The sequence below is a fragment of the Lissotriton helveticus genome, assembly GCF_964261635.1.
Source record: "Lissotriton helveticus chromosome 1_1 unlocalized genomic scaffold, aLisHel1.1 SUPER_1_unloc_16, whole genome shotgun sequence".
NCBI classification, from domain to species: Eukaryota; Metazoa; Chordata; class Amphibia; order Caudata; family Salamandridae; genus Lissotriton; species Lissotriton helveticus.
The window spans coordinates 3879862-3907139 of record NW_027611655.1 but is presented as its reverse complement, the minus strand read 5'-3'; the positions used below and the strand labels follow the sequence as shown (position 1 = coordinate 3907139).

The 27278-nt window shown below is 49.3% G+C and overlaps 1 protein-coding gene across 2 annotated transcripts in view; it reads left to right on the top strand.

Moving 5' to 3' along the window:
• The first annotated feature begins 12449 nt into the window (after nucleotides 1–12449).
• The window catches only part of LOC144805625 (uncharacterized), a 29096-nt gene continuing 14267 nt past the window's right edge, over nucleotides 12450–27278 (top strand). The window contains exon 1 of one of the 2 annotated variants that reach the window (XM_078672150.1): nucleotides 12450–12782. The gene's annotated coding sequence lies outside the window, so the exon portion shown is untranslated. Of the gene's footprint in view, nucleotides 12800–27278 lie in introns of both variants that reach the window. The other variant, XM_078672149.1, reaches the window with a different exon arrangement.

The following is a 27278-nucleotide window of genomic DNA, read 5'->3' as shown; positions in this document are numbered from 1 at the left end:
TGGTCAGACCAAAGAACAGGCAATGCCGAAAAGCAATGTAGGTGGAGTATATTAGAAACAAGCATTGGAAATGCAATAGGTCTCGCATTAGAAAAGTTGGAGCTATTGGTCTTGTAAATGACAAATATTTTATTTATTTGTTGGTTTTTAAAATAGCTAAATTGATAGCTTTGTCATTTACAATGCCAATAGTTATAACTTTCGCGAATGTGACACCTATAGCATTTGGAATGCAACATGTTTTGTATTTACGTGACTTAGATGGCAGCTCTGGTTGTTAGGCCACATCTCTAGAGAGCAGGAGAGTGCAGCAGGGGAGAGAAGCACAGCAATGCAATAGGTCTCGCATTAGGAAAGTTTGAGCTATTGGTATTGTAAAAGCACATTTTTTATTTATGTGCTTGTTTTGAAAATAGCGAAATTAATAGCTTTGTTATTTACAATGCCAATAGTTTTATCTTTCGCAAATGTGACACCTATTGTAACACAATATGTGTTGTAGCACTGAGTGGTGTGAGGGTGAGGGGTGTGAGGGTGAGGGTGAGTGGGTGTGTGAGGGTGAGTGAGGGTGTGTGAGGGTGAGGGTGTGTGAGGGGGTGTGAGGGTGAGGGTGTGTGAGGGTGAGTGAGGGTGTGTGAGGGGGTGAGGGTGAGGGTGAGGAGGTGAGGGTTAGGGGGTGAGGGTGTGAGGGTGACTGAGGGTGTGTGAGGGTGAGGGGATGAGGGTAAGGGTGTGTGAGGGTGAGGGGGGGTGATGGTGAAAGGGTGCGAGGGTGAGGGGGTGTGAGGGTGAGTGTGTGTGGGTGAGGGTGTGTGAGGGTGTGAGGCTGAGTGAGGGTGAGAGGGTTGTGAGGGGGGGTGAGGGTGTGAGGGTGAGTGAGGGTGTGTGAGGATAAGGGGGGGAGGATGAGTGAGGGTGTGAGGGTGAGGGGGTGTGAAGGTGGGTGAGGGTGTGAGGGTGGGTGAGGGTGGGTGGGTGAGGGTTTGTGAGGGTGAGAGGATGTGAGGGCGTGTGATGGTGAGGAAGTGTGAGTGTGAGGGTGACTGAGGGTGTGAGAGGGTGAGGGGGTGAGGGTAAGGGTGTGTGAGGGTGAGTGGGTGTATGAGGGGGTGTGAAGGTGTGTGAGGGTGGGTGAGGGTGAGTGAGGGGGTGTGAAGGTGAGTGAGGAGGGTGAGGGTGAGGGGGTGAGTGTGACAGGGTGTGTCAGGGTGAGGGGGTGAGAGCAAGGGTGTGTGAGGGTGAGGGCGGGTGAGAGGGTTGTGAGGGGGTTGAGGGTGTGAGGGTGAGTGAGGGTGTGTGAGGATGAGTGGGTGAGGGGGTGAAATGGCCTTGGTACTGTGTGAAGCAACATCTAGGTCCCTTTGGCTGTATGCCTGTATGAAAAAAAATACCACCTCAAATGGCTGGGCTCCGCGGTTGCAATGGACTGTGCTTACGACACAATTCAACAAGCACTGGCAAAGGCAGAAGTTAAACAGCTGAGAGAGGGGCCACATCCTGCACAACAGGACACTGAGCTGTGAAGAGGTGCAGAATGAACTGTTGCACAGGGAAAAGGATCTTCATATAACCTCACCCTATCACAACACCCAGTCGGAAAATAATGTCAAACTCATGCAGCCTTCCTTACATTGCCATGACTATCGTACCAGCGGATAAAAAAGTCAACAGCAAATGGCTGGACCAAAAGCACACTCTCTCTGTACTGTGCGGTAAAATGGCATCTCTGATGAATAACTACAGCTGTCTGTCCGCAAGACCTAAAAACATTAAAGTGCACAATTCTGCAACACTGATTAAGAATTATATTTTCAGACTGCCATGTGATGCTAAAAAGAAAGAAAATGAACGTTGTTATCAGGTAATTCGTCCCAGTCATCGATTTCAAACAAATTAAATGCCTGTTTTGAATAGGTTCGTTTTGGAAAGCGCACACTCACTAGATTCCCCAGTGACGCAACAAAACGTCCTACACATGTGTTCCAAGCCCCTCCCAAACTCCAGTTTTATGTTAACGCCTGCATTAGTCCAGGGCAACACATATCCGTGACGTCCACCACACTGCCAAGTCACCCAACCGGAGGGCGAACTGGGCTGGGCGTCATGCTCTCTGCAAAGCAACTCACATGACACCAAACCAAAAAAAATAGCAACAAGAAAACAAACAGAAACAAGTCGGGCGGCACAACAGGGGCTGAAAAAAGGGGAGGCTGAAAAAATAAAGGGAGACACGGCCTGGTGGCCGTGAAACTGCAGGGAGAGAGAGGGGAGGTGCTGGCGGCTGGGGAGGGGGAGGAGAAATGCGAGCAAGGCTGTGTGCGGGGAGAGAGAGCGGAGGTGCTGGCGGCACCAAGCTGGCTGGGGAGGGGGAGGAGGCAGAGGTTTCCCCAAACATATTCCTTTTACATTGTTTCAGAGACTGGACGAATTCGTAACTGTGGTTTCAATTCGATGTTCCTGTTGCAGGCAGTCCTCAAGACGACAGAAATGACTTGATTTGGTGTAGGGTATACAACGTTTCTGACTGATGCTAAATCACTGGAGGGAAGGCATTCTGAAAGAAAATACGGATTCAAAGGAAACCTCTGCGACTGTATGGAATTATTAAGCTTGTAAAGCGCCAGGCTACATTGAAGTAGACGCAACTCATGCCAAATAGTCAGAACTAACCCAAACGAGGAAGGCCTCTCTCTTAAGAATTTTAACAAAGCAAACGTCTCTGAGGACAGGGAAATCATCAAAAGAGTGGGGGCTCTCTAAATTGGGATGGGCAAACCTCTTTTCAAAACGGTAAAGGGTCCTTGAACAAATGCTAATTACATAGGGGTGGGACTTTTGCATGTAAGGGGTTGACTTTCCAATGGAGATGGGATTCACTTCAAAGAAGGGCACTCCCCTAGAGGGCTCGATGTCCCCAGCCCTAGAATGGGCATTTAGTGTCCTACGGGGATCCCGCTTGTCTATGTCCGCGTTCTGCCCTCACAGAGTACATTTTTCAACACTCCAAGCAGCCGCCTGCCTTACTGAGCTGGTTTTCATCAGGGAGGAGGAAGATTTAAAATCAGGGTTCGCAAGAACACTGACCGGAAGCATTACACGAGACAAACCATTGCGGGCAGGGACTTGAAGTGGGCCCAGGATTGGGGGATGGGGGGAGGGAGAGAGAGGACATGCGAGTGCACGTTATTAGGATGGAGGTACTTTTTAGCGTGGTTAAAGACCTGGCAGGTTCTCCAAGTGGACATTCAGATCCCCAACAACCAAGAAGTTGCTGGAGGATGTTAAAACCGAAGCTATATAATCCGAGAATTGTACCAGCCAGGCATTAGCTGGGCCAGGAGGACGATACACTAAAAGACCAGTGAGGGTGACCTTAGGATGAAGAGCAAGCTTGAAATACGCTGCCTCACAATTGCATAAGGTGACCGGATCGAGTTGGCATAGATATGCGTTCTTAAATATAATTGCAATGCCACCCCTGGTTTTCTTGGGTCGGTCACTTTTAGCAATGGCGTAGCCAACGGGTAAAGCTTCCGCGATGTCTGGACCGGAGCTCTCGTGGAGCCATGTTTCAGTGATGAATAACGCATCAGGGGATTCATCAGCGAGAAGATCAAAAATCTCACGTTTATGCTTATGCAAGGAGCGACAATTCAAGCTGAGAAAGGTATAAATAGGGTAAAAAGGAGTAATGGTCCGCTGAACAAAACAGTTACATAACTGTGGGACATCCAAAGAGAAAGTGCAATGGGGGCAAAATTGTGGGAACTGATCAAGCATGTCAAAGGTAACAGCTGCATGGATAGGTATGGGTCTCAAAGCATGCAATTGATCAGCTCCATAGATGAGCCTAGGTGACGTAAATTGGTCAGGGGTCGTGGCCCCTGGGCCCGTATGGGCGCAGACGGGAGCGCCATCGGCCCGACTCGCTGCGCGGATGGGAGGTGCCAGACATTTAAACAGGAAGAGGGTGGGGGGGGTCAAAAGAACTAGACCGCCAACCCTGCGCCTCCCTGCAAGATGGCGGCTCACCCCCGGATCAACCCGCGACAGCGCCTAATCGGCTGCGCGGGGTGATACACAGTGCAATGAAGGTAGCCGAGTGCAAAATGAGCAAGTGAGCAGAGAACAAGGTAAAAACAGATTAAAACATATTTTTAAAACCAAAGTTGAGATGTGCTCCCTAACTTTCCCGGCTTTCCGCCTCAGGAAAGTGAAAGTGCTAATGCCAATCAGCGCGCGGCAGGAACAGCGCGATTTAAATACCTGAGAGGGCGGGAGGGTCGAAAGAACTAGACCGCCAACCCTGCGCCTCCCTGCAAGATGGCAGCTCACCCCCGGATCAACCTGCGACAGCGCCTAATCGGCTGCGCGGGGTGATACACAGTGCAATGAAGGTAGCCGAGTGCAAAATGAGCAAGAGAAGAAGGTAAAAACAGATTAAAACAAATTTTTAAAACCAGAGTTGAGATGTGCTGCCTAACTTTCCTGGCTTTCCGCCTCAGGAAAGTGAAAGTGCTAATGCCAATCAGTATAGATTAATAAAGTATATTCCTCTAAGACCAGTCACCCCCCCTCTGGCTGGCACGTGGTGGAGTGGGAGGAATTACCCTGCACCAAACCACATGTGCCCTGTGTACGCTAAAACATACCTAGTCGAGTTACCCGGTGGCCCCATGATTCTGGCCTGGACGATTAGCCTATCATGGCATAGGGTTAAAACTTTTAAGCTGTAAACTTTTCCTGGCATAGCGTGCCACACCATTCAGGCTCTTCATCCTGTATGTACCACATGGTTTTCTTGGAAATCCCCTCCGAGGATAGCGAGGGGTGGAGGGCGGGAAAAACCAGATACCACAGGTTTAGAATTATTCTGTCGTGCCACCCTGTGGCCTAATGATTCAGACCTGAACAGTTTCTCTGTCTTGGTCATTGGGTTAAAACATGATGCTGAATGTTTTGCAATTCGTGCCGCATGGTTCACTCTCCTGTCATGGAGAGGTGTGGTGCCGCGGCCAGGGCGACTGACGTTGGAATCTGGGGATCACGGTTCGATCCCCGGCTCCGGCGGCAGATTAGCCCAGCACCATGTGACTCTGGACAATAGCTTGCTTAATCTTCCCGACGGCCCCCAGCGCCTAGAGACCCTCACGGGTGATTGTGTGCTTTACAAATGTGGATTATTATTATTATTTATTATCTGTCATAGCATCCATATATATAACAGCACCCATAACCTTGCACCTACAGCAAGACGGGGCCCTTGCGGGGGTTGCAAGCTGCAGGACTTAAAACGTATCCTAATACCTCACTGTAGGGCAACCCCTTGGTCCAACCTCACACAAAGCCCAACCCACATGAACAATTTCATATGCGTGCCAAACGGGAGTACTGTTTACCTGAGGTAGGTCCGCTGACAATGGGTGCATCTATTTCATTTGAGCTTGCCAGCCTACCAATGCAAAACATTACCCATGCCCCCATATGCACTGTCCTCACCAAGGCTGAAATATGCCAGGGTGGAGTGTAAATAAACCTTGAGGAAGGCTAGAAAAACGTCTGCCCTTTTGTTAGCCCAGAAAACTAGATATCCTGGTCTTTGTGAGGCATTACAAGTACAGAACTGTTATGCACAGTAAGGCGAATACCAACTGTGCTGCAATCTGCCCAGAGTTTATAAAGGTATCAGGATTAGAACCCCACGGCAGCACAAATGTTGCTGCTGGCCAAATTTTTTAGCTTGCTTAGGGGTAAAAAATTTGATCCACCTTGGGTATATTCCCGCACAGCAGGTGGAGGGTATTCATAATTCAACTGGGTGATACAAACAACTCTACTAGCTAAACTTAGTAACAGTTAAAAGTCCCCTCAATGCCCTTCCAGAGAGGATACATACACATGGCATGCTAGTATCTTATGCTTGAATTAATTTGCAACTTGTAAGTGTATAACCAACCACGGGTATATGTGTTAAAATATTGTGCTGACTATCATTCATAATTTTATTAGAGCTTTTGAGCTTGTCGCTTAGATGTAACCCCTGTACTCTGAAGTCTATGTCACATAACTAGTCGCACTGACACCTTCGGGTAAAGTACTTTGCGCCCTATAAAATCGCATTAAATAACCAATGTCTAAATGTCGCCCCCTTGACAAACCCTGCAATAAGTGGTGACCAGTCAATGGTTGCTCCACGCCCAAGCAGGCGAAAAGAGCCACCGTCCAGGAAAGAGGCCACCACAGGACCCCGCACTCACATCTAACTGCATGACTGACAGGACGAAGGCGGCATCTCAGCCCCTACATGCAGCCCGCTTTAAAACATGTCACTGCTGCGGGGGGGGGGGGTTCAATGTGCATCCAAAGTCCTCAGACAGACCCCGGCGCAGAGACTGGAGAGGGCCGAGAGCGGCGCAGACAGCAGTGGATGAGGGTCCGCAGAGCCCCGCCTGACATGGAGTCAGTGCAGGGGGCGGCAGGGGGTGGGGGCAGCGCCCGTGAGGGGGGGGGGGTGGGGGCAGCGCCCGTGAGGGAGGGGGGGGGTGGCTTCTGGGATGCCGAGCAGTCAGTGGGGGCCGCAGAGACCAGGGGGGGGGGGGCGCTGACCGGAGCTCAGCGTGTCAGGCGGTGATCCTCGGCAGACAGGAGTGTCTCCCTCCACTGCAGGCGGGGGGGGGGGGGGAGGGGGAGGCTCCTCGCGGCCGCTCTGGAGCTTGAATCTCGGCGCCGCAGCCTCCTGTGACCCTGGGCGGTCGATGTGTCTCTCAGGGAGGGAGTGTAGCATCCAGCTACAATAAACACAACAATTATTATGGTGTTCACAAGAGCTTTATTCTCTACATCTCACTCCTACCTTGTCCCTGCTCTAACTGACCCTTTCCTGTGTTCACTCCTCCTCTTCCTCTCGCCCCCTAGCTCCTCCCACTCCCAGCTACTAGTGTGCTAACTTCATAACATCTCCCCCCTTTGTAACAAAACAAACAGAGCATACTGACTTCTTAGTCCATCTCCTCAATCAGTCTCTTGGGTGGACGTATGTCACGATGAGGTCGTGGCGACCTGGCCCTCAGACCATCAGTATTCAATGTCTCAGGGATCGGAGCAATGTTCTCACGACCATTTGACTGTGGTTCTTCAACTAGGGGATTATGTGTGTCACTCACCATGGTTCTTGAGGTATCAGTTGGCAATTTCTTGAAGTGCGAGATGTTTCTCGTAACTCGCCGCTGCTCGGACTCCGCAGTTACCATAGTCCCTTGCCTTCTGGTGACCACCAGTGGTTCATCCTTGAATGTACAGTCAGTCTTTTTCTGCATATCTTGCTTGACGATGACACTGTCCCCTTCATTTAATGATAATGACCGTGCTCTCCTCCGGTTGTCGGCATAGGCCTTCATTTTTCTTTTGTTGCGGTCATCAGTGGCTCTCATTTCCCGCGAGTCCTTCTCAGATGATGATACTTCCAGGGCTCCATCCCACGTGGGAATGCGATTCCTCATGGGACGTCCCAGCATGAGAGTCGCCGGGCATTTGCCAGTCGTAGCATGAGGAGTTGTACGATAAGCTCGAAGAACTTCATTGAGTGCTGTTTGTAAGTCTTTCCCTTCCACGGTAGCATGTTGGAAGGTCTTTTTGAGGGTGGCCATGAACCTCTCAATTGTCCCATTCGCCTGTGGCCAGAGAGGCGTGATCCTGCGGTGATGAAAGTCAAGGTGTTTCGCAAAAGCAGCAAAGTCATTTCCGTTGAAAGGAGGTCCGTTGTCTGATTTAACGATCTTGGGAACTCCCCACGCTGCAAAGACTTCATCGAGGACCTTGAGGGTACTGGCAGTGTTCGTAGATGACACAAAACAGGCAAAGGGATACCTGGAATACTCATCAATGATGGCCAGCACATATTTGCCCGATGACAGGGGTCCATAAAAGTCTATGGCGATTTCTTGCCACACACCACTGGGCAGGCTGGTCATATGTAAAGGAGCTGGAGGGTCACCCTTGCTGGTGAGTTGGCAGAGATGGCAATCTTTTAAGGTGACTTCCACTAGTTGATCAAGGAACGGAAACCACACTCGTTCCCTTAGTGCTCGTTTGGTCGACACTATTCCTCGATGTCCTTCATGTGCAAGAGCAACCACTCCCTGTCTCAGTTGTGTAGGGATTACAATCCTCTGATCACGCAACAATATGCCATCAGTCGTGACAGAAAGTTCACCACTCACATGCCGGAAGGCTTGTAGTTCACGTTGAGTCAAAGAATCAGCTTCATCGTCTTGAGGATCATGCCTCCATCTATTGTTGCGGATTTTGTGAAGGACTCTCTGCAAGATGACATCCTGTGCCGTCATCTCCCGAATAGTCTCCAGAGGGATAGCTGGGGGAAGAGCTTGATCCGTTACAAAATGAATGTACTCTTCCGCAATGGAAGCTCGGGAAGCTGATGATGGGAGAGGATGCCGGGACATGTAGTCCGCAGGATTTTCAGATTTCCCAGGTTTGTGAAGTATAGTGAAGGTATATTCTTGTAATCGTAGGCCCCACCTTTCGATCCTCGGTGGCATCTTGGATCTTGGATTTCCATAGATGGTGATGAGAGCTTGATGATCTGTGATCAGGGTGAAATGCTTTCCGTAAATAAAGACATGAAAATGTTCACAGGCCCATACCACGGCCAAGCTTTCCTTTTCAGGTTGGGAGTAGGCTCGTTCCGGCTCAGTCAGACTACGACTCGCGTAGGCAATGATGCGGCGTTGATCTGTGTCATTTTCATATTGTGCCAGGATCGCTCCCAGACCTACCGGACTTGCATCTACAGTTATTTCGGTTTTTCGCTTTGGGTTGAAATATGACAAGTGATTCGCTGATTCCACCGCCTTCTTGATTTCTTTGAATGCCTGCTCACATTGGGGAGTCCATTCAAACGGCTGACCCTGCTTGGTTAGCATGCGGAGGGGGTGGCTGATTGTAGCGTAATCTTTAATGTAGCGAGCACAATAACTGGCCATTCCCAGGAACGACCTGAGGTCGCCAACATCCCGGGGACTCTTGGTGTTGTTCAATGTCATGATTTTGTCGGGATCAGGTTTCATGCCAGCACCAGAAAAGATGTGACCGAAAAACTTCAGCGTGTTCTGGTGAAACTCGCATTTCTCTTTGTTCAGAGTCAAATTGGCTGCCAATAGGGCATGGCAGACACGATTGAGCGCAATGTCGTGCTCTCTGACATCAGAACCATAGACAAGGATGTCATCGCTATAGTTGAGCGTGTTTGGAATATTTTGAATGACCTGTCGGATCATTTCCTGAAATATCTCGGCCGCCGAGGACACACCGAAACTCAGTCTTTTATATCTGAACAACCCCAGGTGAGTTGCAAAAGTAGTGATATATCTGGACCCTGCTTCCAATTCCAGTTGATGGTAACCTTTATTTAAATCCAATTTGGAAAACACAGTGGCTCCGTTGAGTGCTGCGATCATGTCGCTCAAGTGTGGCCCCGGGTGCCGCTCTCGTTCTATCGCAGTGTTGGGCAGGCGCATGTCCACACAGAGTCTGACTTTGTTGGCCGTGCCCTTTTTGGGAACGATGACGACCGGTGAAACCCATGGGGTCGGGCCATCAGTGCGTTCAATGATGTCCGCAGTCAACAAATCTTGGAGCTCTTCCTCAACAGCGGCCTGTAGGTGAAATGGTACTCGCCTAGGGTGTTGGGCGACAGGCCTGACTTGTTCGTTGATGTGCAATCGCACTTGACAGTCTTTCAATTTGCCCAGGCCTTGAAACAACTTGGGAAACAGGCGAGTCACGTCTCGGATGTCGCTAACTCTGAAGAGAATTTCCACCAGGTGGAGTCGTTCAGCAGTTGGTAGGCTCAAAAGACAGTCTGCTTCAGGGCCCTTGATAACATGGATGACTGCTGAAATGGTTTTGTTGTCGTGTGTAAGTGTCGTCGAGAATTTCCCTAGGCAGGGAAGTGGCTTCTTAGCCATCCACGTGAAGACTCTTACAGGTGCGAATATCAGGGGAGGTCGTGGACTCATCCTTTCATATTCAGTCACTGGAATGTAATTCAAGGAGGCACCAGAGTCTAATACAAACTTTGATTCGTGATTTCCAACTTTAATGTCCAGCCGAGGGTATCTCTTAAGCTGGTCCGGGTCTGCTGCCAAATTCAGATATTCAATGGTGTAAACAGAGTCTCGGGACGAAGGTCTGGATTCTCTGGAAGGTGACCTCCTTTCCCACCGAGACCGACGTGACTCTCTGCTAGAATGTGACGATACAGGGGACCGCTCCGTCTGATCTTGGACAGCTCGCGCATGGTGTCTTCGAGTGTCGGACCGCGACACTCTTGTAGCTCTGCTTCGTGTGTCAGATCGTGTGGTACCTGAGTGGCCACTTCGCTTCTCTTTGTTGTAGTCCCCGCACATCGCTTCAAAGTGGTTAGTGCGACCACACTTTCGACATCTCTGGCCCATGGCCGGGCAGCTGTCCACATGAGGGTAATCATATCCGCATCGGTAGCACTTTCTCACTCTTTCTTGTCGTCTCTCCTTCCTCCATGGTTCTCGACGTTGATAGCCTGATTGCTCTTGACGGGAGGATGTGTGTGATCTCCATTGTTTATCTCTGGAGCTTCTTCGACTGTCACTTCTGGCGTGTACGCGTCGCGCCTGTTCATGACTCCCTTTGTGTTCCGTTTCCATGACGGCGGCGTACTTCTCCGCCTGATCATAAGCTCGTGTCATCTCCTCTATTTCATCCAATCCATGCGGTTTCCTCAGTAGTCGTCTCCTTAGTTGATCCGAATGACATCCGTCTATTATCTGGGATTTGATGGCAGCGTCAGTAGAGAAAGAATCGAATTCACAGTACTTGGCTAGTCTCCGCAGACGCACCATGAAGGCACTCATGGGCTCATCCTTCCCTTGCCTGGCAGAGTGAAATGTGTGTCGTTCATAGTCCACATTTCTCTTGTGAAGAAACTTCTTGTTCAGGACCTCACACGCTTTAACATAAGTATCGACGTCAGCAGCGGGCAGGTCTTTGAGTATCTTGACTATCTCTCGCCCCGCCAGGTTGCGCAGAGCAATCAGTTTCTTTTTCTCATCAGTGATGTCTGAACCTTCAATATAATCTTCAAACTCTTCCAGCCACTCTTGCCATTTGGGGCCCATGCTCCCTTCCGTTGTTACCTTGATAGGAGCGGGTGCTCGCAACAGTGATCCACTGGGTGGAGGTTGAGCATCTTCTTCGGACATTCTGCAACGATCTCACTTGTCTTTGCCAGTGCTTATTTGCTATGCCACCGCTTGTTTCTTTCAGTTGCCAATGCTTGTTTATTTTGCCAATGCTTGTTTTCTTGTAGTCGCCAATGCTTGTTTGCTTTACCAATGCTTGTTTCTTTCAGTCGCCAATGCTTGTTTATTTTGCCAATGCTTGTTTCTCGTAGTCGCCAATGCTTGTTTACTTTGCCAATGCTTATTTTCTCCAGCGCCTGACTTCAAAATGGCCGCCGTTGCCTTGTACAGGGTTGTCCTTACTATCTTCACTCCAGCGCCTGACTTCAAGATGGCCGCCGTCCTTGCAGGCACACACGAGGCTGGCTCTCCAGGCTCATTCACTCGGGGGCACTCAGCACTCACCGGCGGTCGGCTTTTGGGGCAGTCCACGCCAGGATTCACTTCTCCACCAACACCATGGACATCAGGTGAGATCGGGGTGGGCTCCCGACTTGCCTCCGCAGTTCCCGCGTTCTTCCGCCGATGGCCTCCTAAACCTCACGCATCGGGCGTGAGGTTTTCCGACGTCCAATCTCGCTTGGACACAGATCTCAGCGCTCGCAGCAGCGCTTACTGGCGGCACGTCGTGGGCGTCGTCCACACCTCTGGGGCACTCCACAGGGTCGGAGTGGGCTCCCGATTCCTGCTTTCTTTTAGGCTTGCACTCGGGACACACGCTTCCAGTGTGCAGTGCGTTTGCAGCGCGACAGCTGCTAGGGACAAGGCGTTCGAGGCTCTGCACAGTGGGGTTTGCTCAATCCCACCCTCGTCGCCAGTTGTAGCATCCAGCTACAATAAACACAACAATTATTATGGTGTTCACAAGAGCTTTATTCTCTACATCTCACTCCTACCTTGTCCCTGCTCTAACTGACCCTTTCCTGTGTTCACTCCTCCTCTTCCTCTCGCCCCCTAGCTCCTCCCACTCCCAGCTACTAGTGTGCTAACTTCATAACATCGAGGGGGGCAGAAGACCCTTCAGTGCGGGGGGGGAGGGGCGCAGCGAGAGGGAGGGGCGGGGGGGGGGCAGCCCGGCCGTGGGAAGGAAGCACTGAGCGCGTGACCCGCGCGCTGACCCTCACAGCTGCCTGCCTGGACATCGCGTCACGACCCAGGGACCTATAAAACAGCAGAACAACCCGCACGTCACTAGAACGTGGAAGAGAAGAACCGGAGCACCGAAGGCCAGCGGTGAACCGCTGACCCCAGAGACGAGGGGTGCACGAGGCCGACGTCACCAACTGACCCCAGAGAGGAGAGGTGCACGAGGCCGACGTCACCAGCTGAACCCAGAGAGGAGAGGTGCACGAGGCCGACGTCACCAACTGACCCCAGAGAGGAGAGGTGCACGAGGCCGACGTCACCAACTGACCCCAGAGAGGAGAGGTGCGCGAGGCCGACGTCACCAGCTGAACCCAGAGAGGAGAGGTGCACGAGGCCGACGTCACCAACTGACCCCAGAGAGGAGAGGTGCACGAGGCCGACGTCACCAACCGACCCCAGGCACGCGACTGACGCCGGTGTTGGGAGACCGGGGTTGGGGTGGGGTGGGGTGGGGGTGGGGGGGGGCAGACTCCATCAACCTTTGGGGGGGGGGCGTTCATGGCGGCCGAGCCAGACTCTTCCAATCCAGCCCTCCACCCAGGGTTGAGAGAGTCCTGGGTCAGTGACACCCCCCCCCCGTCCCCCCCCAGAGACCGTCGTATGTTTAAAATGGACACTAATCTTGCAGTGAGCTCAGAGCTCAATGTCCAGTCAGAGCTGCGCAGTCGCCCCTCTGGGCCGGGCCTGTCTGAAGCTGAAGGGTCCCCGGTGCTCTCTGAACCCCTCCTCTGTCGGGGGGCTCCCAGGGACTCTCTGTGACCTCCTCCAGGGATCCAGCTTGGCTCTGTCCCTCCCTCCCTCCCTCTGTCCCTCTGTCCCTCCCTCCCTCCCTCCCTCTGTCGTGTTTAAGGTCTCACAAAACTGACCAATATATGCGCCTTTTACACGTCCGAGACTGTAACTCCGCCCGGATCCCTCTACTTTCCTCTTTTGTATTCCTTCTCCCTTTTGATCCTCGACTCTCATGCCAAGTGGGAGCGCACCTTTTTTTTCCCCTAAAAGTGAAAATTTAGTGGGACGGTTGGAGCTTTTTAAAATGTGGTTTTATTGCTAAAAGACACAACAATATTGTTCACTGTGATATCAATTTGTCTTTTCTGTTCAAATTGCAACCTTTTTTTATATAGTGTCTGAGTTTCTCATATAAAAATACATGTATTGGCATTTGAAACAATGCCACATTAGGCAGTGCAATATGAACAACCATACAACCATTTGTGACTGAGTTTTACCCCAACAGTGTTTAAACAAAACCAGTATCTTACTTATCAGCATTTGCAGTGACCAATTAAGCATAACCTGCGGCAGCACATCATTTGATTATATTAGTAGTGACCCTAATCAAACTGTGTGTCATTGGAAGCCAGGCTTAGCAGGGATTGACGTGGAGGTTCCCATATATGCATGGGTCTTGACGCAGCCGGTAGCTCCTCTACATATAATACAAGATTTTCATTACAATAAACCATATCCTTCACCCAACGCTTAGTCATAGGAGCCAACGCACTTTCCTAGTGCAGCGCGACTTGGTGCTTGGCCAATAACAGCACAGCGCACATACATTTTCCAAACGCACCCTTTAAGTGAGGTACATGGCGTAGCAAACATACTGACAGAACACACTGCAATACAATCCCAGTCATTTCCTGTAAGTATTGCAATACCCCTTCCCAGAACAACAGCACTCTTCTGCACCCACACGCCAAATGTAAGAAGTCGGCTTCCGGCTGTCCACATCTTTTACAGTTACTAGTTTCTCTAAGGCCTCATCTCTGTAGTTTAACAGGCGTGTGGTAGACTTGGTGAATGTATTTGCAATGTATGATGCACAAGTTACCCTTAGGTGTGAGGGCACCGGTCAGCTTGTAAATATGGTTTATATATTTGAAATGGGTGTGCTGCCAGTCCCCCCCCCCCCACTTGCACCAGCGCCACAGGGCTGTTGTACAAAAGTACTATCCAACCCAGGAACAGTGGCAGGAATCCCATGCGGCGCCGTACATGGAACATGTCACTCCACTCAATGGAGTCAAATGTTTTTGCCGCGTCAGGAGGACCTCGGCGGCTGGCAGTTCAGGGTTCATTACATGGAACTTGGCAAAGATAGTTCTCAAATTATTAGACGTGGAGCGCTCCGGGATAAATCCCGATTGGTCCGGGCATGAGGGGCTGAAGCTTGGTAGCTAATATTTTCTCCAGTATCTTAGCGTCCAAGTTTATCAGAGACAACGGCCTATATGATTCGCACCTGTCCGGGGCCTTTTCTTTTTTTAACAGCGTAATTATCAGGACCTCGCGGAGGGACGGTGGAAGTACACCAGTTTCATGTGCCTCTGCATACATTTCAAGCAGATAAGGCGCAAGCAGAACGATGTGTTCTTGATGGAATCCAGTTGTAAGGCCGTCTGGCCCCGGCGCCTTTTGGTTGGGCAACGTGCATACCACCGCCTTTATATCCGCTTCATCTATGGGTTGGCAAAGATTGACGGTGGCCACCCGACAGCCACGCACAGGCAATGCCGGATAGATAGGCGTCCGCGTCCGTCGCACTCCCCCGTGCTGTGTGTACATCAGAGTAAAATCTGCGGAATTGTTCCACTATCGCCTCGGGCCGTAATGCTCCGTGCCCTGCTTGTCTGTGAGCTTAGTTATGTGGTGATAGTCCTCACAAATTCTTATTATAGTGACCAAATTTCTGCCTGGGCGCCCTCCCTCCCCATAGGCTCGCGCCACATGTCTGCGTGCAATGTAGCGGATCTCCGATTCTGCCAGTGAGTTGTATTTCCTTTTTTGTTCATGTATACGGGCTAGGATTTCAGGACAGGGATTGTCTGTGTATTACCGTTCTCAACCTGTTAGTTAGTGCTCGGCCTGTGTTAGTTGGCCTCGAACATCTTTAAGAATATCCGCTGTGGTGCTGATTCAAACCCCTCTAATAGTCACTTTGAAAGCTTCCCACAGTGTGGATGCAATGTCCACCGCACCCGTGTCTACAGCAAAATATTGTTTGATGGCTTCCCTGACAGTATTATTATACAGCTTATCCAAAAGAGCATGCGCACGGAAGCGCCATATGTATGGGCAATGTACATTAGTTGCATGTTTAAAGGCGAGCAGCACCGGATTATGATCCGACAATGTGCGTGGGTGGACCGTGACATCCGTAACCCAGTCATTGGCCCTCTCACAGAGTAGCCAGTAGTCCAATCAGGACCAGCTATTGTGTGCAGGTGTAGAATGCATACCCTCCTTAGCTGTACTGTTAAATATGATTTTAGGACCCTAGTGTAATTTTCCCGATTATGCCCTTATAAAGGTATAAATCACCTTGCCCTAATATAGCCATAGAAATCATAACCATATTTAAACATAGCCCATACAATACAAATACAGACATGGATACTTCCACTAGTTCCTAAAAGTCACAACGATTTCTTGGAAAGACTCGCCTTCAGCAGTCAGGAACTTCCCCTTGCTTGAATATTGATCTAAGAACTCATGGAGTTTTCAAAGAACTGCCATTCTTTGATGACGTTATTATGTCCAACCTTACGTCAAACTCGGCACTTTCAAGGTATAAATATACCCACACTTGCCGAGGCAAACACACGGTGGTGCGGAGCAGTTCGACTATCTACTTGCCCGACACAGCTTGCTACAGCAAGTGCCGAAGGAAGCCGACCCTCCAGCTGACGCACTGAGAGAGACGCTGTCTTTTCTCTTGCAGAGAAATCCAGCTCCAGTGTTTCCAAGCTCCCCTTGCGGGGTGTTGGGAAATCGAGTCCCGAGACAGAGAGATACCAGACCTCCGTCCTTCTAAAACCAAGGTACGGAGCTGATTAGACCCTAAGAGAAATCTTGGATAGATTCTTGGCAAAAGATACTAAAACCCATGCTACACAATACTTACTTCTTCCCTAGTACTAGACTTAGGTTGGGTACATCGGGGTAGGCGTCCTCAGTGGACATACTCCGATGCATCTTCTGCAGGAGGGAGATCTGTACGCTGTGGTGGTCTAAGTAGACGAACAAATGTCTGATTTTTTGGGGAGTATTAAGCCCTCTGACATGCCATGTCACAATTATATTTCTCACCCATAGTCATCACAAGGCGTTAAGTGTAATTGTGTCGGTGTCCTGCTGCCAAGGTCAAAGAATGCGATCAATGTGAGTTCAAGCGTCTCTGGTAATTCAATCACAATAATAAACCCAGCTTTTGAACCTTGCCATTCGCCTCCCCCACCCACTTCAGCAGCCCCAAATTGCTAAAGCCATCCCACAAACAAACTCTAGAACCCCCCTTCCTAGTCTTCAAACAAACCCCATTAGAAACAAGAAGATAATGTGGTGCACCCATGGAGGCGTGAGACACCCGCCGGAAACCCCTGTGACATAGTCACATGGGGGGTCGCTTAATCATCTAAGTTCAACCTCGCAACCCTCTGACCTCTGTGAAGAAACCACTTATCAAAAATGCAGACCACAGCACCAAGAAAAGCTCTACATCATGCACATGTACATTTATTTATTTATTGGGCTTATAAAGCGCAACAGCTACCCGAAAGGGTTTCCCGGGCTGAGAAATAGCAACAAGCAGTAGGTACGGAAAGAAACGCAGTTATTGATTAAAAAGCCAGGTTACATTTCAGGAACCATACGTCATGACCTGTGTTTGTGACGTTTACTTATCTGTGTCCATGCAGCTCGTCATCGGCTGAAGACAAGCTGCAATGTCCCAGTACTGTCCAAGGGTCGAGGGGGGTTTGTCAATCATTCAACATCTGAAGTGTGTCCTTGCTCCTACTACGTGCCCCTCGTTGATTTTCTACGCTGTACTGGAGCGCCCTTCAGCTGCAAAAATGTAAGGATGTCCTTAGGGTCATTTTAGATCTTGTTTTTTTTCCCCATCAGTGATCCGAAGCCGTGCTGGGTAGAGCATCGCGTATTGAATATTCTGGTCCCTCTGTGATTTCTTGACTGCTAAAAACATTTTCTGCGCCTCTTGGACTTTTTGCATGAAATCCGGGTATATGGAAATGTTCATCCATCATGTGTTAAGGTTTCCAGCTCCCTGGCTTTTCGAAGCGCTGCATCCCGATCTCTATAGTTCAAAAGTTTTGCAATGATCGGACGCGGTCTGGCCCCCGGCAGAGACGGCGGGGCAAGTGATCTGTGTGCTCTTTCAATGATGAAGACATCCGAGAACGTGTCTTTGCCAAAAAGGGTCACTATTTGCAGGTCTCTCCCCTGAGGCAAAGTAGCTGGGGGCTCGCTGTCAGTTTTAAACGTGTGCATTATTTTATGATTTGTGTATTATTTGCAACTTAGCTGCCTATTTTAAAAAGATCTTGCCTGGTACAAACGCCGCATCACACGCTGCTCTTAGCGCTGCAGAATACTTGCTGACGCCGGGAGTACAGGTGGAGTGGGCGCCATATTGGGGGTAAGAAGGGTAGCGTACCAGTAGCTGGCCGCCACCCGCCCTCTGTGCCTATAAAAACATTGATGTAGCACGGACGCGCTGACTATTTGCAGGTCTCTCCCCTGAGGCAAAGTAGCCGGGGGCTCGCTGTCAGTTTTAAACGTGTGCATTATTTTATGATTTGTGTATTATTTGCAACTTAGCTGCCTATTTTAAAAAGATCTTGCCTGGTACAAACGCCGCATCACACGCTGCTCTTAGCGCTGCAGAATACTTGCTGACGCCGGGAGTACAGGTGGAGTGGGCGCCATATTGGGGGTAAGAAAGGTAGCGTACCAGTAGCTGGCCGCCACCCGCCCTCTGTGCCTATAAAACCATTGATGTAGCACGGACGCGCTGACTATTTGCAGGTCTCTCCCCTGAGGCAAAGTAGCCGGGGGCTCGCTGTCAGTTTTAAACGTGTGCATTATTTTATGATTTGTGTATTATTTGCAACTTAGCTGTCTATTTTAATAAGATCTTGCCTGGTACAAACGCCGCATCACACGCTGCTCTTAGCGCTGCAGAATACTTGCTGACGCCGGGAGTACAGGTGGAGTGGGCGCCATTTTGGGGGTAAGAAGGGTAGCGTACCAGTAGCTGGCCGCCACCCACCCTCATTAGCACTGGATAAAAGGGGATGGTCATTCCGTCCGCGCAGCGGGCGGGCGCAGCGGGCGCGCCGGCGGCACGCCGGCGGCGCGCCAAAGGCGCGCCAAAGGCAAGCCCGTCTGCGCCCGTCCGCGCCGGATCCGCGCCCAGCGCCATACCCCCTGGGTCAGGGACCACACAGAGGATTGTATACACTCCAAGCGAGATTATGCAGTTAAAGCCAGTAGTTGATAAGGCCTGTTTACAATATAATCTTGATTCAACCGGTGAAAGAACGAAGATTTGTCCCAATTGTAAGCGGATCATCCCACTAATTACATCTAAAGGAAGGACATGAAACACACATAAAGTTAACTCTGAAAAAGTAATTATATCACTTATTAATGCCCGATCTCTGGCCAGTCACAGGCAGGAGATAGCGGATTTAATCCTGGATATGAAAATAGATATCCTTTTTATTACAGAGACTTGGATGGATAAAGCATCAGGTCCGGATCTACTGGTGGCAGTACCACCGAATTATACGGTACATCGGTTTGATAGACAAGGCAAAAAAGGAGGAGGTCTGGCAATTATTTCTCGGGATAGTTTTCCGGTTAGAACGCTTCCTATATCATCCCTGACATGTGAGGCTTTACATTATACTATCCAGTTGTCTCACAAATTTAATCTTAAAGGAGTCCTCATTTACAGACCGCCGGGGACACGATCAGATTTCCTGTCCTCATTCATGGCTCTCCTGGAACCATTGGTCATTAATGACACTTTTATAGCTTTGGGAGACCTAAATTTCCATTTAGATAAAACGGAGGACCCGGAAACAGCAGCACTATTGGCTGATTGTGAATCGCTGGGCTTAAATCAGTTTATTACCGAGCCCACCCATGAGGCTGGGCACATCCTGGACGGTCTATTCTCTAATATTAAGGAGTTAGTAATTCAAGATGTACTACCCCTTACGTGGTCTGACCACTATGCAGTCATATTTCATATTCCTACTACCAAGACCTTTAGTCCAGAAAAACCCTTAATACAGGAATCATTTAAAGTTTGGAAGGATATTGACTACGAGGTTTTTAGAAACACCTTGATTAAAACCTGTCCTGTTATATCAGAAGATCCTAATATTGCAGTGGATCAATACTGCACTTGGTTGAACAAGCAGCTGTCCCTATTCATTGAACAAAACACCTTACTCGACGATTCACAGTTTGGGTTTCGTAAAATGCACGGGACAGAGACTGCACTTATCAAGGCCGCAGACGACATCAGGACTATTAGGGACCAGGGAGGGACAGCGCTGCTGGTCCTGCTCGATCTTTCTGCGGCATTCGACACGGTCAATCATTCTATTTTGATTGGCCGTGTCGAAGAACTGGGAGTTCATGCCAGGGCAAAGGCCTTGCTGGCCTCATTCCTGTCAGGTAGATCACAGACAGTAACATTAGGGCCCTTTAAATCTAGGGATCTTGCTCTTCCATGTGGCGTTCCCCAAGGCTCATCTCTAAGTCCGACACTTTTCAATATATATGTGTCGGACTTAGCTAGGGTTATTAAAAGCTACCAGATGAGCCTCACCACATATGCCGATGACACTCAGTTGGTATTGGCCATTAAGAACGATGGGGAAGAAGTGGCAGTTCGATTCCAGAAAGGCATGCTGGCAATCAAGGAGTGGATGGCAGATAACTGCCTACGTTTAAACTCTGAGAAGACCGAGGTAATTATCTTTGGAAAATTATCTCCGATATGGTCTTCCGTTTGGTGGCCTTCGTCATTAGGAACCATGCCAATCCCGGTTCATCAGGTTAGAAACCTAGGGATAATTTTCGACGAAAAGCTGAACTTCACCAATCATGCTAATCAGGTAACAGCGGTGGCATTTTATAAACTTAGACTCCTTAGAAAAATTCTACCATTTCTCCCAGAGAGTGCGAAGAAAACTGTGGTCAGTGTCTTGATATTATCATCACTGGATTACTGCAACGGTTTATTTGTGAATGCTCAATCTAAGGTGGTGTCCAAACTACAACATATTCAGAATGCAGCAGCAAGGCTGCTGTCAGGCACCCCAAAATTCACATCCGTTAGGCATGTAATAAGGAATTACCACTGGCTCACAGTGAGTAACCGGATCAAATTCAAAACCTTATGCCTTACTTATAAGGCATTACAAGGTCTTGGACCGGTGTTTCTCAGACAGAGGCTCACCTTATATCATCCTACGAGATCCTTAAGATCTGAACACCTGTACCAACTCACAGTGGCTTGGACGAGGACAGTCACCTGGGGAGACAGATGTTTCACCAACACCGCGGCCAAACTTTGGAACACTCTGCCGAAGGTGATAAGGTCGACATCATCACTGTGGCAATTTAGAAAACTTGTGAAGACCTGGTTGTTTGACCAATGATTTACTTCCTCAGCATGCTCCTTTAAAACTGACAAGGTTCTGACAGAGACAACAAGATGAGTTACAGCGCCAAGACACCTACGGGTATACGCCGCGCTTTACAAGTTGCAAAAATAAATAAAATAAATAAATAGTAAATTTTCAAAGTAGCGCTCCATGTTTCCAGTGTTTGTTGTTTCCGCTTCACCCATGACGCGTAAGTTGTTATGGCGGGATCTCACCTCTAAATCTTCTGAGTTCGCCATGATAGCAGCCAGTGCTTTCTCGGCCTTTTCTTGTTTTGTTTCCATTTGGCGTTGTGCGTCTTCTGAATCCGATATCCGTCTTTCCGCCATATCTATCCTCTCCGCGAGCCGTTTCGACATACGATCCACTCTATAGGTCAAGGTATCGATCTTCCCATCTATATTAGTCAGCGTGGCTTGGATCTTCCTGAACATTGACTAAAAAGCCACTGACACAGCAGGGTACGCGTCCCCCATAGGCGCTTGAGTGGAGGATTGTTCTGCTGTGCCTGAATCTGTTGTTTTTTTGGCTTGATCAAAATGTATTTTTGGCTGAGATTTATCCGGTTTCCCCATTGTGCGCCTGTCGGAGGCCGTGCCGGTGTGTCGCGTCTCGTGGGACCAAGGTACTATCACCGTGTGAGTGGCGTGGGTAGTACCAGACGCAACGAACTCCGCACCACCGCTCCTGCAACTTCTCCTCTGCAGCTGTGAAGAACAATAGGCCCCCAGTCAGCCCGTGTGTAGTGGGCCAGGCTCTGTGGTGCTCGGCCGCCCTAGATCAAACTTGCGCTATCCATGTTCAATGAGTGGAGGCACACCAAGAATTCAGAGCAGTGGTATGCCTGCGTCAGGAGGTGCATGATGGTCCCCAGACAACACACTCAGACAATTCCACCCTCCCGAGCAGTGATTGTGGACCTCCGTAATGTACAGCTTCAGATGCAGGTGGGGAGCCAGGTGGGAATTTCTCTGTAGCTCGATGTAGAGTCAAGTGGGGATTCATCTGTAGCCCGGTGCAGAACCTCCCTCTGTGCGCATCTCAGTTGTTATCGCTGCTAGAGCACGGTCTTTGAGAGTGCTTAAATCTCGCAGCCCATTCCCGGGCACAGCTGTCTCCTCCCCTGTGTGGAACCTCAGTCAGGGGGGAGTCACTGATTAAAAACTGACTGCACTCACCCTTCAGCGCTCAAAGGATTCTCAGGCGTGTGCGAGCTCCCAATGCGGCATGGGACGTCGGCGCATCTGTTACTTGGGGCGGTCTGACCACCGCAGCAGGGCTATCGCGTGTTCTCCCGAGTCCCTGCCCGCACACACGCCGCGCAGCTGCAACTTTCCCATATGTCACTGATGCGTGTACGTACGACCCACTCCAGCGCAGCAGCAGCAGCAGCTGGTTTGTTCAGATCTGCAGCACGTGCTCCCGCTAATGCCATCTCCTCTGCCCTGAGGACTCGTTGCAGCTGCCTAGATATTTAGGATAGTGATATCCCGTCTGTCAAGTATCACCCTGAGTAGGACATATCGGCTGTTCACGTCGGCTTTCATGTACTGCAGATAAACGGCGTCCCAAAAGCCACCCATATCAATACACCCCTGGCATTAGTAAAATAGGATGAGTGAAATATCTGGCCTCTTCATTTTTTTTTTTTTGTCAACCTATTGGCTCCCACGTCATCCAGGTGGGTTTCTTGCAAGCAGGACACTCAGACGTGGTGTCGCTTAAGAAACGTGAGTACTCTGTTACCTTTTGTACCCAATCCACTTACATCTTAACTAAGGAACTTAACCTCCATTGTCATAGCGATATCTATCTTGGTGTTGTTCCAGTCACCAGCTGTGCACTCCATCCACATTCCACATGTGCTGCATATAACAACTACTAAAAAACAAACCAAACTGTGCCATGCTCCCTCCACCCCCCAAGGACCAGTAACGTGCAACAGCGCTATCGTCAATGCCCTCCCCATGCTTGTTCCAGGATGTGCGCTGCTTCCCTCGCAGCCCAACAGGGGCCACTGAACTTCCCAAATTAACCAGCCTCACGACCTAGCCCGCCCATCACTATACCTACAAAATGCCCATCAAGGGAAGTGTAGTCCAGCGGGGGTCCCCAATAAGGTTGCAGTACTCTCAGTGTTACATTTGGATTGTCGTTTACCCTCTTGCCACTCCAGGCACCTCCGTCCCCCCCTCCCTCCCCCCCAACCAGGCTGTTCACACTCATTCTGCCCCTCCCCCCACCACCCCAGTAGTAAATGGGTGGCCCACATGCACTTCATTCTTTAATTATTATAAATGTCAGAGCAGCCAACAGCGCCCGTGTGAATGTCCCCTTTTTCATGTAGCTTCTTTCGCCGGAGCTGCTTCCAGGATGGTTTCAAGGACTATGTACGTCGCCGGGTTCATTGTTTCCGGGGTATCCTCTGTGTCATGCCCAGATTCAGTGTTCGGTGAGGAGGAGGCACCCAGCTTGATGGTTTTCAGATTCATGGTGCCGTCCTCGCCCACCGTAATTCTCTGTTCATCTGGTTGATCCCCGTCCGCGGACTGTCCCGGGTGCCTTTTATTTCGAATTCTTCCATCAGACCAAGTGCCTCACCCCGTCCTTTGTTACACTGTTCTTCGGGGGGGGGAGGCGCGGCGCGCATCTCAAAGAAATAGGCCCTGCCTTGTGCAATTACCTTCAGTTTGGCTGGATATAGCAGCATGTACTGCAGTTGCATATCACAGAGCTTCCGTTTTACTGCCAGAAAGGTTTTCCGCTGCTTCTGGACCTACTTGGTATACTCCGGTAATGTGACTATTTTACTGTTTTCATAGCAGAGATTCTAAGTCTCTCTTGCAGCCCAGAGGATACAGTCTCTATCTGATTAGATCAATATTTTGGTGATTATTGCCTGGGGGGGATACTAGGGGGGGGGGGGGTGAAGGCACCAAGGCTCTGTGTTCCCTGTCCGCTGCAAAGAGTTCGGATAAGCCCCACGGACGCAACTGGGTGTGTATCCATCGCTCCAGGAATTGATTTTTCCTGTCCTCCTCAATTTGTTCAGGGAACCCTAGGACTCTTATGTTCCTGTGCCTTGCGCGCCTCTCCGCAACTTTGGCCTGGCACTCAAGGGCCCTTGTGGCTGGACGTCTGGGCCACGTGCTGCTTGAATGCTGCCACCTCTCCTTTTAAGTCCACTATATCTCCTCCGCCGTGGATACTTTACCTGCTACTTTAGGTAAATCGGCTCTCAATATGTTCACATCAATAGACAGTCTCAATTTGACTTTCCAGGAGCTTCCTGGATAGCCGCCATGATGGTTTGCAAGTTGCGCCATCTTCCCCCTCATTACCAGTGCTGGTTTGTCTTGTTATTCTTTGCGGGGGTGTCAAGGGGTAGTATACTGTGTGATTGTGTTGGCCCTAGCAAAGCAGCCCATATTGTCCTTGTCCATCGTGTGCACACCAGGTGCCCCCGTGCGCTAGAACCGGGTTGCGTCAACCACCTCAGTTCATCAGCCACCAAAGGCTTCTGCGTCTTCGTCAATCTGGGCAATGTAGTCACTATATTATCCTCTCTGGAGTGTGGTGGGGGAGGAGAAAGAAACAAGAAGAGGAGGCAGCTCTGTCTGACAACCCCCTACCCCCCGACTGACCTAAATGGCCTGCAGCAGTAGGACCAGGCCATGTGTAGCTCAGCAGCAAACCCTTTGTGTCAAATGTGTTGTAAATTGCCTGTGATATTGTGCAGCATCCCATGTGCAGCATAGCACCCTCAAAGAGAAGTTCGGTCTCTAGCACCCCAGGAGATTTCCTCCTTGGCCTTGCTAGGCAGCAATCAAGGCCCCACCTCTCCGCCCACAGTCCAGGGGGCCACAGGGGTCCAACCACAACTGTTCCTTGACTCCAGCAGGGGCAAGAATATGCAACTGCACAATCTGCAGCCCCTGCTGTTTAGGGAAATCGTCCTTGAGTTACACTGAGAGCGACGTTTGGGACGAGACCATCTGACTTCCAAGCTCAAGATTTGGGGACAAAATAGGATCCCTCAGATGCATGGACTGCCTTATTGACATCGCTCAAGATACTGAATCCCTTTGTGGGTTGGATAGATCACCACAAAAGAAAGGTCTTTACCAAAAAGGACATAGCTTTGAGAAAGTCTGTTGGCTGTCTGAAGCAAGACCAAAAGAATAAAAAAAAAAAATTTGAAATAACTTGTGTATAATTTGTGCTTACATCGTGCACTTAACAAATTGTTGATACACCTATGATGGTGTGCTGAGGATTTCTTTGACTATTCAGTTTTTGTATTTCACCTACAACTTGAACACGGAAAGACGTAATCTAAGATTTGCAGAAAGAGCCTGGAGATCCTCTCCATCCTTAGAACTTCTAAAATGCTTAAGATCAACGAGGAACACATACAACAGAAGAATAAGGCAAGTGAAAGCTAATTTTTTAGAGCACAGCTTGACCAAGCCAGAAATAGTCAAGCAACAGTCACACCAGAACCAGCACCCTCCCAAACTGTGAAGAACTGGCTGCCTTTTTCATGGAAAAAACCACAAAGATAGAGAATGAGCTACAACTAGTGAATGAACTACTACCGGCTTCATCACTCAGTTTTTCACTCACCACCTAGTATACTGAAGGTAGTGATCCATCCAGGTACCCTTCCAAAAACAAGGCCCCTTGCCACACCTTCTCCTCAATCAACGAAAGGGACATTTACAAAATCCTTTCATCATATAACCCATCTAGTCACTTCACTGACCCTCTACCTCCATCTATGTACAAAAGAGATCACAGCCTTCATTCTCCCCTATGGTCTAAGATCGTAAATGCCTCGCTACATCAAGGCATTATACCTGATTGCCTAAAAGCAGGACACCCCCACTTTAAAAAAACAACGCAGACTGCTCTGATCCTAATAACTTTCAGCCAATCTCCAACATCCCTACTCTTGCAAAGCTCTTAGAAAAATGTGTCTAGATTCAACTCTGCAACCACATAGACAACTTTTAACTCCTTGACAAACACCATTCAGTTTTCCGTAAAGGTCACAGCACTGAATCTGCACTTACTCATTTTGTGGAAGACATATTAACACTGGATCTAAATGAAACATCCCTCATGATACTGCTCGACTTTATAGCCGCCTTTGACACAGTTAATCACGATAGACTATTGGAACAAAGGATGGGCTTATTAGGGGTCGTATTGTATTGGTTTTCCCCATTCCTCTAAAACAGATCTCAGGTAGTCAGAATGAATTTATCTCTGTCTAAGCCCCATGCGATCACTCTTGGCTTTCCCCAGGGATCTGCTCTCTCACCCATTCTCTTCAATCTTTTCCTGGAACTACTGGCAGACTACTTAAAATCTGCTACCATCACCTATAATATCTACACTGATGACACTCAGCTGAATCTCAAAATCATCTTCCCAGAGGACATTACATTCCTCAATTCCACCTTGCAAAATACACATCTCTGGCTCACAGAAAACCAACTCAAACTCACTACTGCCAAAACGGAATTCTTTCTCATCTCACCGCCGAATAACATCCCCAAGATCGATCTTTGGTTGAAACCTCTTGCAGCCCTCACTTGCTCTCCTCACATCATACGGTCTAAGCGGTCTAAGCTCTTGTTTTGCCCAGACTGGATTATGGTAGTGCCACTCTATGTGGCTTACCTCGATACAAATTGGACTCTCCAAGAGTCTCCCTCAACACGGCAGCCAGACTTGTCTCTGGAACACAAAGAAATACACACATCTCCCCAGCCCTAAAATCCCTGAACTGGCGACTGTACGAAGCAAGATCTCAACAAATAATTGCATGCATGACTCCTAAAGTGTCACACATCAATACCTCCCGATATCAGGCCCAAAAGCTAAACCATGAGGGGACTGCAGACTATTGTGAAGCGCGCACACCCTGCTTCTGAAACCCAAATGAAACCATAAAAAGAAAATGGGCGCCAGCGTGTTTTCCTTTTTCGCACCTAAGATATGGAATTCTCTACCGCCGGACGTTTGTCTAATCTCTTCTACCACCTCCTTCAAAAAAGAAGCATAATCTTTTCTGCTGACTAGGTTTTTACCCTAAGACAATATATTCATGCTTACTAAAATGTAACCATACTAACTACTCTTTATGATGCTTGACCATCTTATTGCTAACTATTATTGAGATCGAGCTTTTTACTCTATTTATTTTCATTGCTGTGTTTGTCATTCACTCATGTCTGTTTTACCAGTCCAACAGATACCCTACCTCTCGTCATGTAAAGCTTTCTGATACTCACTACGGCAGAGGTCTTCAAACTTTTGGATGCCGAGACCCCCCTGTCAACATTTTGAGGATTAAGGACCCCCTCCTGACAAAAATTTTTAAACCTGTAGGCAG